Below are 9,479 nucleotides of genomic sequence, written 5' to 3' on the forward strand. Positions count from 1 at the left end.
CATAATCTGAAAACTTCATTAATAAAAAGAAATGAAAGGGTTGAGAGGGTTTTCTTACTCAATAGTAGGATTGAAATGGGTGATGAAATGATAGAAAAATTTTACTTTCTAAACCTTCCTCTCTTCTTCTCCTTCTGTTGAATTTTTTTTTTTTCCTCTTAGTTTCTCCTCACCCGTCCAAAGGAGGAGGCATGCATGTGTATACTTATGCCTTCTTTTTGTATTTATATAAGAGTATGCTCAGCCTTCTTGTGTATATATATAAATCATGTTGAGCCTCCCCCTCTCACTCCCTCTCTCTCTCTCTCTTTTTCTTTTTGTTATTCCCTGCCAACATATCTACTCAACCCAAGAACTATAATGAGATGAAAGTTTCCATGGTTACATGCAAGCTAGCAGGTGGCACTACCTTCCACCGAGAATTTGATTTTTTTTTTTATAGGTTTTTAGTGTGATGTTAAAATAATTTATAAACAATAAATATTGAACATCCACAAAATTATTATTCTTAATAAGGTCCTTGTCAGTGATTGAATTGGGTTAATTTAAAACTAAATTTTATACTAGTATATATTTTAGGTAGATTCTGAATATAATTAATTAATTAATTTATTTATTTATTTTCTTTTAAGAATAATTAAAAATGGGTTTTCACAGTGTAGCTTTTGTTCTTACATTTTCATATCTACTCTTTGTGAGAGAATTATTGTAAAAGAGGGTTTAAGTACCACTTATTTTTATTCATTATTTTTGTAAGAGATTTTTGTAAAGGTAAGACATTTATTGTTGAGTGGGGCTCAATAGATAAGAGTAAGTCATGTGCAAAATCCACAAGTTTGGTGAAAACTTGGTGGTGTATTAATTCATTTTGATAGTAAATAAATTCTTTAGGAGGTTCCTTGGGAAGTGGATGTAGGCTTGGCGTGCCGAACCACTGTAAATCTCTGTGTTTGATTTTCTCTCCCTATCTCTCTTATTTTTATATTGATAATTATTATTCTATTTTTTATTTGTTAAAATTTTGAATATTGTGTTTATAAATTTTAATATTGTAAAACTTTTTAATAATCCAATTCACCCCTTACTTAAACAAACTGTTTTTATATTTTAAGAACTACATATTGTAATAACTTATGTAATACTTTATGTGGATGAGACATGTTATAATTGTAATATGTGGATGAGGCATGCAGTGATTGTAATATTCTATAGTTTCAAACTTTCTTTCTTTGGATAAGGCATGCAGTAATTATAATACCTTTTTAAGTCAATAACTGTAATACTTTTTTTTTTATTTTAAAGAAAGTACACAAATTGAATTATGTTAAAAATTTATAAAATTTTAAATCGCCAAATCGATTCGCATCCATCCGCTAATTTGTCAATCCACTCAATCCACATCCGCCGGATTGGCGGACAGATGGCGAATTGATTTTCTCCAATCAACCAATCTGGCGGACAGATGACAGATTAGAGGTTCCATGGTCGCAACCAACTCGTGCCTACTCCTAGTAAATATGATGAATTATGATTGATGAGGAATATAGTCATGTGATGCCTCAAGAACAACCAATAATTTTTTCATAATGCTCAGGCTAGAGAATGGGCCGACCCGGCTCGACCTTAAAAACAAGGGCTAGTGTTGGATCGAAAGGTATAACCCATGAGTTGGCCCATAACTTGGCCCAATTGACTTTTCAAGGTCCAACCTGTACTTTCTAAACCGGATAATGATTAGGGAAAGATATGAGGAAAAATTATTTTAAATATTTTAATAAATTTTCACAACGTTGGACTTAAAAAAGGTGTTCACTTGCCCAAAAAAAAAATAAATAAATAAATAAAGAGTTCAACTTTTGAGTTAACGTAACACTATTCTAATTTATTTGGGTGGAGAATGTAAATGAGAACCTAATTGGGATATGTTTATCTTGTAGTGATGTAATTTCTCTCCCTGTTACTTTTAATTTAGTAGCACTATGAATATAATTTTGTACTTCAATTGAATAAATAGTTGGATTTTAATTTTTTTATTTATCAAATATGCAAATATAATTGTTAATGTGTCTTCAAAAATATATATTATAAATTTTGATCTTTTAATTACTTTTTAATTTAATTAAAAAACTTGTATTAAGGTCTGAATTAAACCCATATTAGGCTCAAATGAGCCAAAGCCCACAAGCTCATATTTTTTAAGTCCATGCGTAGGACTTCAGCTTTACAAATATAGGATTGGCTTGCTTGAACCTGATCCGTTGACTAGTCAAAGTTTGGGCGGGAGTTGTGGGCTGGTCCTATGGATCGATCTTATTACTCAACAGGTCTTACTCAAAAAAATTAAACAGAAATTAAACAGTGTTTTTCATTTTTATCCTTAGACTTAACACTGTAAATTTATCACTAGTTTAAACAAATTTATCACTGATTTATCACTAGTTTAAACAAATTTATCACTGATTTATCACTAATTTAAATAATTTTATCACTGGTTTAATACTGATTTAAACAAATTTATCACTAGTTTAAACAAATTTATCACTGATTTAACACTGATTTAAACAAATTTATCACTGGTTTAACACTGGTTTAAACAAATTTATCACTAGTTTATCACTGGTTAATCAAATTTATCACTGATGTATTACTAATTTAAACAAATTTATCACTGATGTATTACTAATTTAAACAAATTTATCACTTGTTTCAACAGATTTATCACTGGGATCTTTCCTAATATACAAAGAGAGAGAGAGAGAGAGAGAGAGAGAGAAGACCCAGCGGCAAAGAGCCTAGATCCTAAATCTAAAGGTGGAGACGATGATGACTATGGAGGTGGAGGCGACGAAAACTATAGAGGTGGAGGTGGCAGTAGTCGACAACAACAGTGGAGGTAGAGGTGGAAGTGAAGATGTCAGTGGCGGTGGAGGCGAAGACCTCAATAAAGATGGAAACAATGGTGAAAATGAAAGAAAATGCCGATTGAAGTCACCGGCAATAACGACAGCGGAGGGGGATTGGTGGCAACGGTGAAGATACCGATGGTCATTAGTAGAGAAATGTGCAGAGAGAGAGTAATAACCCTTGAAGGACCAAAAATGTTCAAATCTGAGTATAAAAATCTGAGGGCAAAAATGGAATAAAAAAATATTTAGGACCTATAGGTAAAATAGTCTTTATTAAGGACCTATTGGATAAAAATTCTTCAAAATATGATTGACTTGCAAAAATCTCCAAAGTTTATGGGACTAAGCCTAGGTCAAGCTTGGGCCTAAATTTTCGAGCCGACCTGGCGCATTGTTGAGGCTTAGCTGAAGGTCCAATTCATGAGTTGTAGGCTTGTTACACGCTTATATCTTTTAGTACTATAAATCATTTACTTAAGTTGATTAAGCATGGATAGTCATATAATTAGATTATATTAGTCTAAAAATAATGGGTTAATTATTTAAAAGTTATATTTATAAATATTAGGATAAATTATAAATACATTCTTTGAGATTTATTTAAATTATAAATTACTTCCTATAGTTCTAGAAATTACATTATGCCCCTAAGGTTTCTAATTTTATAACAAATAGATCCATTTATTAATAAATCATCAAATTAATTAATAGTTTTTAATAATGTTAAAATTTTATTTCAATTAATAATTTAAATAATTTTATTATTGTATAGGTAAACAGTTAGAAATTTCACTTTTTTAATTAATTTTACTAAATAAAAAATTCTGACAATGAGGTATTTGTAATTTTTTAAACCAAAGAGGACAATTCATATTTTAAGCAAACCTCAGGGGGTTATTTGTAATTTACCCTAAATGTTATGGTAGTTCAGAAACTATCTAAGATTTTTTGAATCAATAAGTCATATTTAGTAAAAATGAGAATATTATCAGTTTTTTCTCAATTTTTAAAAATAAGAATATTATCAATTTTGCATAATAATCTTCAAAATAATTTTTTTACTAACTGATAAAAAAAAATATGAGATTAAATATTTTTACCTTTCTACTTATTGGTTTGATTAAACTATCTAATAAAACCAAGAACATTATTAGTTTTTTCTAGTTTTAAAACTAAGAACATTATTAGTTTTTTCATTTTTAAGTTTTTTTTTTTTTCACATCAATGTTCTATCATCATGCTCCTTTATAGATACAAAATTTTTAATTTTGCATAAAAAAAATAATTCCTATTTTTTCAATTCTTTTTTACAATTATTATTATTATTATTTTTTTGCACATTTTTTTTTTAATTTTTTCAATTTGAAAGTTGATATTTTAAAGTTTTAAAAATCAAAATAAATGTTAAATCATCATGTTCCTTTATAGATAATCATAAATGATGAACAATCATTGTTTGAATGGCAATTCCGACGATTAAAAATTTAATGGGACTTTAAGGTCTAAAAAATCTTAGTTAAGACTCAATAGAGTATAAGTTCATAAATTAAAACTTATATATAAATGTCCCAAAAAATTATACATAATTTTAAGAATAAGAATAAATTATTTATTTAAAAAAACAAATATAATTTAATTATGTGACCACCGGTCAACTTTATTTTTCATACATGGATAATTAACGTGACAAATACTAAGGGGCCATATGGGGTAATGGTAAAAAGGCCAAAACATTAAAAAGCCACTAAATTTTTTGCAATCAATTAAAACATCAATTATTTTTACTTAAAAAAAAATTAACTTTCTAAAATATTCTTTTAAACCTTTATAAAGTCAACACCAAACACATCTTAAAACATAAATGACTCAAATTAGCAAGATAGGTACTGCAAGTCCACGGCCCATGAACTAGAGCCAAGAAAATGTCAAAAAGTCTTAAATGTTGTCAATAATACTGCATGTAACAAAATATACTGTACTTAAAACATGTAAATATTTTAAAATATATAAAAATTATAAATTATTTACTCTTTTACAGTAATTATTATCAATTTTTTTAAAAGCTGTCATTAGGAGGATTTTCTATAATTGTTCCTAACATGAGGGAAATCCATAAGGTTTCAAATCCATGAAATAACAACGATGACGCAAAGTTGTCAATGTTGGTTGCATTGCAATACAAAAAGCAGTTACAAAAAGTCCCACAAAACAGAGGAAACAGAGACTCACCTCCTTTTTCTATCCATCCATCCATACTCTCTGTCTCTCTCTCTCTCTCTCCCCCCACAAAACACAAACACCACCACCACCACCTTCATAGCGATCTGACCTCTCTCATCAAAACCCATATCATGATTCGAATAAGCAATATCCTCATTGCCTTCGTCAACAGTCTTACACTTGTCACCTCTCTCGCCGCCATCGGAGCCTCATTTTGGTTCCTCTCCGGCCTTCCTTCTGTCTCTCCTTGCCAGAAATTCATCCAACAGCCTCTCCTCATTCTGGGTTCTTCCCTTTTCCTTCTCTCCTTCTTCGCTTTGATCGGCTCGTGTTGTCGAGTCCAATTCTTCCTCTGGATATACCTTTTTTTCCTGTTTGTTTTGATTGTTGGGTTGATGTGTTTCACTGTTTTCGCCATCGTTGTCACCAACAAAGGCGTTGGAGAGGTGGTATCGGGGAGAGGGTATAAAGAGCACCGCCTCGGAAATTACTCCAACTGGTTGCAGAATTATGTGTTGGATGATCAACATTGGGATGAGATTAAGAGCTGTTTTGTTGAGTTCAAGGTTTGTAAGAAAATTGAAGATGATCCTGATGAGACCAGGGATGATTTAATCAAGAGAAAATTGTCTCCCATCCAGGTATTTTTTTTTGTTTTTCATACTAGTGGTTTGTTCCAATATGTTTTTGAGGTGTAATTGTGTTCGGCTTTCAACACTTTAACATGGTGACAATATAACAACAATATTACAATAACAATAGATAACAAAAAATTTATGTTTAGATTTTAGAAAAATGTTAAGAATTCACAATTCATTTATAATGATAGGGTGAGAGAGTCCGAGTTTATATGATTAAAATTATGCCAAATAAAAAATTCACACATAACTTGCATGTCATTTGAATATAAATTAGAAAATATTTTTAAAAAATCAATCATTTACTAATTTTTATATAAAATTTTCTACATGCAATATGTTCATGAATGCATGCAACTAAAAACCAAAAATTTCAGTTGATCTGATAATCATAACTTATTCTATTCATCACGTATGTCATATGAATAGTCTATTTTTAAAAACACAATTGTTGTCTTACTTTTTAGTGACAAACGCGATGAATTAAATAGGTTATAATTATCGGATCGACCTAATTTTTTTTTTAATTGATATACACGAAATGCGCGACAAAATAAATAGTTCGGATTATCAAAGCGGAGAACAACACCCTCCAATCCTTAGTCCAGATCAAGGATTGGAGGGGCTCCCGGTCCAAAATATTACTACTTGGATTGGGTTTATCTCAAATTCAACATTATCTGAACTTGATTGTCATATTAGGGCATGTGAGGTTATCATAGGTCTCATTCCGATAATCTAAATCATTTATTTTATTAATTGTTACGTATATATCATTTATAAATAAAATTAGACTCATTTAATAATCATAAAATTTTAATTTTATCACACTTGTTTTCGAAAAATTTTGCAACAAATATATTTTTTAAAATAGACCATTCATCTTTTCAAAGACAAACTTGATAAAATAAAAATATTATAATCATCGCATCAAACTAATTTTTTTTAGAAATAATAAATATACAAAAAAAAAAAAAAAACTTCACAAAATAAATTATTCTCATGATTTAAATAAAATCTATGATGGCCTCACAGGCCTAACATGACGGTTAAGATGGATGGTTTGTCCATCACGTTTGTCTGTAATAATTTGCACAGACACGGGCCGGCTAGGCTGGGCTATGGGTTGGGTGGACCAGGCAAGGCAATGCTGAGTTTTCAGCCCGGAAAAAAAAAATCTTGAAATATTAGGAATGTAGTATATTTGATGAAAATCTTATTGAACAAAAGGATTTGAGGTGGGAAATGGAAATAGATAGAAGATGAGAAAGAAATGATAGAATTTTAATTTTAAGTTATATTTGGCTGAGTTAAAAAATAGAGAAATAAAATAACATAAGTGAACCTAAAAAACAAAAAGTTATTGTATTTTTTTTTCATTTCCTATTTTTCTCATAAAATCTTCCAAGTAAACATATTTATAAAATAACTAATAATGGAATTTTACTAGGGAAAAGAGAATGGTCTCCAATGTGATTCCTTGATTTTGTAAATAGACCGTTTCCAAAATTTTATAGGGTTAAAAGCATGTTGAGTAATATTCAAATTATTATAGAGATAGGAGTAATTTTTATTTTTATTTTTTTATATTTTTATTACGCCCTTGATCTATTGCCTCATATCAAAAGCTTAAGTTGTTAGAAATAGAGGTAATTTTTATTATTTGTATAATCAATAATACTATATTTATCACCTTTTTATACTATCTTTAGGTCATGTTTGTTTGGACGGACTGGATTAGCATTCCCATGACTAATAGTCCTAGGATTACGAATCTGTTGGATTATGTATCCTATCTTAACTAATAGTCAAGTTTAAAATTAATAGTCTGTACTTCAATTGTTTAACCAAATATCGGATTAATAATTTTATTGGACTATTAGTCTAATCCCATGCTCATGTCCACCCAAACAAACATGACCTTAATGTATCACCTTATGTGTTTATCTATTATTGGTGTAATGGGTCTCATCACTCATGTTTATATCAAATGATGTGTTAACATATGAGGTAGTACATTAAAAGATACAGCAATGTTAGGTATCATAAAAAATCTTTCATAAAAATAATCATGAAAGCTTTGTGACTCTTGAATTACACTTAGAATAAAGTACTACACATTAATCAAGGTAATCCAAAGATCATAAATCTTTCATGATCATTTTTATGAAAAATTTTTCATAATCCCTCACTTTTCTCTAAAAGATATATAACGAGGTAGTTAGTGTAGCATTACTCTTGTATTATATTCTCAACATAAATGTTTGAATTAAGACAATCACTAATCTTGTGTTTTATGTGACCACCGCTTGCTCATCATGATCACTTTTCTTCTATCCTCACTCTTCTTAGATATCATTACTGTAATTATTTTTTCCTTATTTTGATAAAGTAGTTTAGAAGTTAATAGTCAAAAACATACTTTTGAACTAGTTATTATACTAACAATTAGGGTTTGTCCAATGTTTTTGCAGTCGGGTTGCTGCAAGCCACCAACAAACTGTGGAAAGAACGCTGCAGGGCCAGACACCGACTGCGAAACGTGGAGTACCAACGAGGACAAGCTTTGCTACGACTGCGAGTCATGCAAAGCCGGAGTTCTTGAGAACATGAGGACAGAGTGGAGGTCTCTGGCGATCATCAATGGCTGCATTCTATTTTTAGTAATACTCATCTACTCCATTGGCTGTTGTGCTCTCAGGAGTAATCGATCTAGTCGCTACCATGGATACAAAGGCTACCGTTGATTCTTGATTTATGATGATGATGGATCATTCAATCTCATTCTTTTTGTTGTTTGTTTTAGATTACACGTTGTCATTGTTTTGGATAATAACATTTGGAAAACAAAAACTCTAGGCATCCAAAAAAGTGCTTAGAAAATTACCTAGATTTGTAGATTAATGGAATATGTTTAAATTTCTTGACATGATGAGACCACAACACGAATAAATCTTGGCCATTGATTACAAATTCTTAACAAAATTCTGATTTTGTTTTTCTAGGATTGTAAAACTGCTCTTTGGAAAATGATTTGTTTTGCAAACAGAATTGGTTTAAAAGTCACCAGAATGAGAAAAAAATGAATGGCATATTTTTTTTTTAACATTTTGGCTTTGGAAATGATTTGCAAACATAAATTTTGAGCAAAATGCTATGTATCATTTTTTTTTGTCACTCTTTTGTGTTACCAACTATATTTTAGACATTCCATGTACACCTACATTTCATCCACCCAACATAGTTTCCCACTTTTTAATTAGACCAAGTTCAATCTATCTATAAGAAAAATAAAAGAAAAAGCTCAACCCAAAATAAATAAATAAATAAATAAACCTAAAATTTGACCCTATTAATAACCAATCAAATTCTAAAATTTTAAATTTTATCAATTTAAATTCTAAATTTTTTATTTGATCCCAATGTCAGCCATCCATTTATCTTCTTTGAGGATCGGTTTATCTCTGTTAAGTCGAAGAGTTTTTTTGACATTAAAGTCACCATTTTACAAAAATATTATAACAATTTTATACTTGAACTCTATTATTTTCCAAAAAAAAATTTACCCATCAATGATAATTTTCAAAAATTATTATGCATTAGTGGAAAATTTTATGATTTTAATTATTAATATTTATCACTTATTGGTAATTAATTTTTCTGACAGCCTATTATTTCTTAAAAAAAATATATTATTACAAAAGTCAAACCAACC

General features: G+C 29.6%; 1 pseudogene; it reads left to right on the forward strand.

The window, feature by feature from the left end:
• Positions 1 to 2,829: 2,829 nt before the first annotated feature.
• Positions 2,830 to 8,511, forward strand: LOC145813288 (tetraspanin-8 pseudogene; annotated as a pseudogene).
• Positions 8,512 to 9,479: the final 968 nt, after the last annotated feature.

Source organism: Camellia sinensis, chromosome 15 (assembly GCF_055761805.1).
Source record: "Camellia sinensis isolate YWXY chromosome 15, ASM5576180v1, whole genome shotgun sequence".
In the NCBI taxonomy this organism is placed as follows: domain Eukaryota; kingdom Viridiplantae; phylum Streptophyta; class Magnoliopsida; order Ericales; family Theaceae; genus Camellia; species Camellia sinensis.